Below are 6260 nucleotides of genomic sequence, written 5' to 3' on the forward strand. Positions count from 1 at the left end.
AAATAGTGCATGCTTTCAACACTTGCACTGTATCATTGTTCCACCTAATTTGTAACTTATATAGCCATTCACTTGTCTCAACAAATAATAAATCGACACTATGATATGTTCTTTTACATTGTAATACCAATTTGTCAGCAAAAAATATGTGGCACATGCTGATTCTCGCGTACATTCTCACATGCGTCTCGGGATGGAAACATGACCTTGGCGATGGATGGAATGGTTGGGTTAGTGGTAATGCAGATACCAGAGGAAACTGGGGAGCGTCCATTGGGTCATTGTTACATAATGATAACGTCAGGACTAACACGATTTGGAGCAATGGACGTGTAGAAGCCGGATGAAAACATGACTTTGGCGGTGGATTGAATGGTGGGGTTAGAGGTAATGCGGATCAAACGGGAAACTTGGGAAAGTCCCTTGGGTCTTTATTGAATAATGTTGATGTCAGGGCTAACAGGGTTTGGAGCAATGGACGTGTAGAAGCAGGATGGAAACATGACTTTGGCGGTGGATTCAATGGTGGGGTTAGAGGTAATGCGGATCACAGGGGAAACTTGGGAGAGTCCCTTTAGTCATTATTGCATAAAGTTTATTTCAGGGCTAGCATTGAGGGGAGCAAAGGACGTGTAGACGCAAGGTGGGAACACGACTTTGGTGATGGCGTCAGTGCTCAGGCTGGCGGTCATGTAGATAAAATTTGGAACTTGAGAACGTATCTGCGGGCGTTGAATAATGTTAATGTCAGGGTTGTTACGGACGAGAGCAAAGGACTTCAAGATGCAGAATGGACACGTTACTTTGGTAATGGCTTTAATTTTATGACTAAACGTGACTTTGGTGATGGCTTTAATGCTAATGCTACATATCTAGTTGATAGCAGTGGGAACTGGAGATCGGTCCTCGGGGCACAGTTGAATTATATAGATGTCAAGGCTAGTACTGACGGGAGCAATAAACGTCTGGACGCTAAAGCGACACATGACTTCGGTGAAAGATTCCGTGCGAAAGTTAAAGGTTATGTAGATACCAAATTCAACTTGAATAATATGGATGTCAAGGCTGGTACGAGATGGAGTAAAGTACCTCCGAACGCTGGATTGACCCGTGACTTTGGTGATGACTTTTTCGCTAAGGCAAATAGGCATTTGGATACCATTGGAACCTGGGAATTGTCTTTTGCGCTGAGGTTAAATGATGCAAATGTAATGGGCAGAACGGACGTTCAGACGCGGGATGGAAACATGATTTTAGTGATGGCTCGAGTGTTAAGGCTAAAGATCAGGTTGATACCAACGGAAATTGGGGAGGATCTGTTGCGGCGACGTATAAAAATGTTGATGCCAAGGTTGTAAAGGACGGGGCCAATGAAAGTCTAGAAGCGGAAAGGAAACGTGACTTTGCTAATGACTCAAGTGTTAACACTACAGGTAACGTTCATACAAATAGGAACTGGGGAGGATCTGTTGCGGCAAACTATAATAATTTGGATTTCAAGGCAATTAAGAACGGAACTAATGGGCGTCTAGGAGCGGAATGGAAACGTGTCTTTGGTAATGACTCAATTGTAAAGGCTGAAGGTTATGTGGATACCACAGGGGACTGGGAAGGATCTCTTGCGCAGTATTGAGAAGGTTAAATTACTTTTTTTTTTTAGTTTGGGCCAATTATTTAATTGAGTGGTTTTCATAATGAAATGAGAGTTTTTTTTACTTAAACATAGTATTTCAATGTATAATAAAAAAGTTCGAATATCAATCGATTCTACAAAGTCATTGTCTTTTGTAAATTAGAGACCTTTTAATAGTTTTAACATTGTTTCTTTGCTTAAATAGAAAACCATCTTGTCTCAGGTAATAGCCGATAAGCGCATTTTATATTTAACTGTTATTTTATATAACAATAACTATTGTTAAAACGAATTATGATATTTCATGACCGATGAACAAGTGTAATTGTTGCAATGACTTATCTGATTAATTTATAATGAATTGTGATGTAATTTATTAAAGAAATGACTATGTTCACATTTCAGAGGCACTTCTTTGATCATACGATGCAGGTGAAGTACTTCACAATAAGTTTGGATGGCAATCAGTGCAACTTCAACTTGTACGACTTAAACCGGGATGACCGAATTACCAAAAATGAGCTTTTTGCGATGTTTGGAGAAATCAAGAAAACAACAGAGTTATTTGAGGCACTTGATATGTTTTCGGGTGTGTTAATATTTTTGGTTATCTGTTCCTTCAATTTAAAACAAGTCCATTGTATTTTTTTTAAATAATGTGCAGTAATTCAAATTTGATAACTAACAATATGTTATTTGTTGAATCAGTATTTACAATTAAATTTTTTTATAATATACATGTATTAGACAAAACAGTGTTTTCTTCATATACGTTTAATTGTCCAGTTTTCTTTATATGTCAAAATCATAATATAAAGCCAGAGTCCAATAAAAATATTTTTAAATATAGCAAATACAACGAAGATGTTATAAATTTTAAAACTGTGTTATTTTCTGTAAGGCAGCTCTTTACTTTATCAAATTTAATTAAACAAATATGACTAATACATTCAAAGATTAAGGTATCGAAACAAAAGATCTGTTCATTAAATTATCTAGTGACTCTTTTTTCGAAAGCCAAATCATACGTAGTACGCGCATTCGCATCCACTATGGACTTAGGTCGGTCGCATTAAATTGTTTAATTTAATGTTTTATGCTTTTTTCCTTTCGAGTTGTTTTTGACTAGACCGATATTGATTTATAAGTAACCATAATATACATCTAATTCGAGTATTGAATTAAACGATTTATAATTCGAAAGCGTTTATTTGTCCTTATTTGTTAATATGTTCAAATCATTATCCATGGAATCCAATCAATATATTTCAGAATGTGGCAAAATGAACGCAACTTGTGTTTGTTGAAAATCAACTCCATTATTACGAAAACAACGCTAAGTATACAGATAATATACATTTAACTACTTTCTGATGCACTGTTAATGCATCCCAAATTAATGTTTATATGTGCTGCTAAAAAAGAGGAACTTATTTAAGAACTATAACTGTAACAGATCTATTTAAATAATTATGTACCTTTTCGCCTATTCATTTTGTTGTGTCATTTAAATTGGTAAGAGCCATTAAAATTATTTGAGCGGACATTTACATATTTCTAAACTTTTTCTTTAAGACATTCAATTACAACAGGAAGAGGTTATATAAGTTAGATCGGCCTTCTTGTGATACTTCTTTTACAGGGGACGGTATGGTAGACAGAGAAGAATTCCTATATATGACTTCGAGAATAGCTCAAGGATGCTGACCTGGCTTTGCTCGATTCGTCCCTAACTTTGCGAAAAGTGCCATATGCACGCAAACCTCATCAAGAATATTTTAAAAAACAACAACAAATGAATGTGTATAATTATTGAATACGCATTTACACTATATATTATATGTAGACGCTCAAACCCCACTGTAATAAAAATACAAACATTTATAACAAACAGAAGAGTTATAAATTCAATCCTAAACCATACTCTGCATTCCACCTTTCAAAAGTTTCCTTCGGAGTTGAATAAATGACATCAAAGAGTGCAAAATATATTAAATATTTGGTCATATGTATAGGTAAATGAGAATCGCATAACACATCCGTAGTTCTGTGGCAAAATTAAGCCAAATTTTATATTAAGATAAAACTCCAGATTAAAGAGAACAAAGTATGCATAAAATGTAGTCATAAAATAATAATACCGAGTAAAATATGGTCGTACAATATTAAATATTTACCACCATTGCAAAAAGGATGTTTGACCAATTTTCAACGTTGAAAGATGTCCCAATCGGTTACTTCTTGATCCACCCGAGCGTGGTTTTGATCCACATGAGTGACATATAATTTATCAATATGCTTTATTTTAACTTTTAAAGATGCTTATAGTATTTGACAACTTTTACACAATTAAAGATAACTTTTCTGGATACAATTTGTTGTCTTTTCAGTGCACGGTGTCGTTGCGGCTAGAGTTTTATTATGATGACGTCGTAGACGAATGTTTTAATATGATTGCTTAAAGGATTGGATAACTGTTGCTAGCAAAATGAAATGATTTGATTTTAAATCAATACTGCTACAAAAAATATCGGGCCGATTCAGATATATTTATTAGATATGCAGCATGAACAATGAACGCGAGGTGAATCTGGTAAACATTGAGAAATGCAAACGTTCTACAATTATGTCTGTAAACCTATGGTTGTTTCATGCTTTTTGAGGATTAAAATTGACGTTATTGTTTCCATCGTTTGGTAAAAAGTACATACCATTTGTGGCAAAAAAAAAGAAACCGTATTTATTCTAACCGATGTTTAACAAATACATACAACAAAGCATTTTTTTATTATGGCTGATTTTTTTTTTCGTTTTCGTTAAATAAATAACTAAGTTTAGTTTTAGTTGATTGTTTAAATGCCGTTGCTTAATTTTATGTAATGTAAAAGAATTAGTAAATCTCCGACTTGATGCTTCCATAAAAAAAAACGTTTTGTGGTGATTTTTTTTTAAACAATCCAAAACACAAACCATTTGAAAAATTGATAAAAAAAAACTTAAGACCAACCAATGGAAAAAACACCAGTAAAAATAAAGAAACACTTCTTCTACAAAATCAGACTTGTGAGTGGGTAGTTACGAATAGTGTTTTCAATTAATGTACAAGTTACTGCATAGTCATATCCCGAATTAAATTATTCCACAAATAACGGTTAGGAGTACAATTGTTCAAAAATTCATAAACCTTGATATAATCACCCTTCTCGGAAATGAATACGGAAGTATTTCAAACATATTGACTTGGATTACAGTGTTTGTATTGTTTACAGTGTCCACATAATCAACAACTAGTTTTCTTCTCACATTTGTTAAATGAAGTGTTAACCTCTATAGTGCAATTGAAATAGCTAGTTAAATATACATGTTTGTTTTGATGACCACTTGCATGCAATTTTTTTGTATAAATATAGTCAACATACATGTGAACTCATGGACTGTAATGTCTAATGTATCCTGAATAAAACGAACCATATGTTTTGATCGTTTATTCTTTATTAGACCATTTTGTAACTTAATTGTGTCTACAAATAATGGTTTTTGAATAATCTAATTCAAGAACCGAACATAATTTTGCAATATGGTCCTCGTGGTATATTATTTGTTTAATGTACTTAATTAGTATTATAATGTAATAACGTAGATAATATATATAAATAAATACTCATATGATTCGCGTAATGTGAAACTAATTATTATGCTATAATTCGACCACGAAACTTGGCGTGACTTTATACCGGACATAGCGAATGCGCATTACAGACTGGAGCTACGCTGGCCGTATATGACAGAAGACCCATTTTAGCATATTATCTTATAAATGCTAAAATGAATTTAATTGCTATAATCAAAAACGTATTCGACACAGAATTATTGTCAAGGTGTTTCACTTTGTCATTTTAAATCAGGAGGGGACATTTCTGACATCAATATCCATACTGTTTTCGTTTTCTGTCGAGAAATGAGTTGTTATCAAGATTATTTGTATCCTCGACTAACCATGGATCGCCGTAGTCACAATAAATCATAAATTGCAAACAAAAACTAAAGTAAGAAGCAATTAACTTACTTGTAGCATGAAGTTTATCCATTAAACTTTCATTTTCACACAAATATGAATGTCAATGAAAGTTAAATCGTAGTTTATAATCCAAAACAAACACACACATGCTTCACTGCATCTTTTTTTTTTAAGTACCTTGAATCACCGGAAATGACGTCGTCTTAGCCATGTATTTTATATAGGCCAAAAGTAGTTTATCTGTTGATTTTTTGTTCATAAAATATATGTACAATAGCGTGACAATTGTTCATACATTATTTGTGTGTTTTAATAAGTGTTTTTTTTTTAAGTTTATTAATTTTCATAACTAGAAACTTAAACATTGTAACATATTTACAGTTTTTAAAGGAATTTTGATTTATTCTTTTGGTTTTTGGCAATGGGGACAGTAGAACTCATCTCCCCTTCTCACTACTTTCACTGGTGTGCAATAACCCAGATGTGTCCAGTGCAAACATGGCATTCCATTTCGAATACCATCACATCTTGCCCACTTAACAAAAGTAAGTGATACACATGCTGCCTGCTCTTCGGTTTGAAATCGATCACAAACGCAGCAAGTTTCAT

The sequence above is a fragment of the Dreissena polymorpha genome, chromosome 1, assembly GCF_020536995.1.
Source record: "Dreissena polymorpha isolate Duluth1 chromosome 1, UMN_Dpol_1.0, whole genome shotgun sequence".
Taxonomy (NCBI): domain Eukaryota; kingdom Metazoa; phylum Mollusca; class Bivalvia; order Myida; family Dreissenidae; genus Dreissena; species Dreissena polymorpha.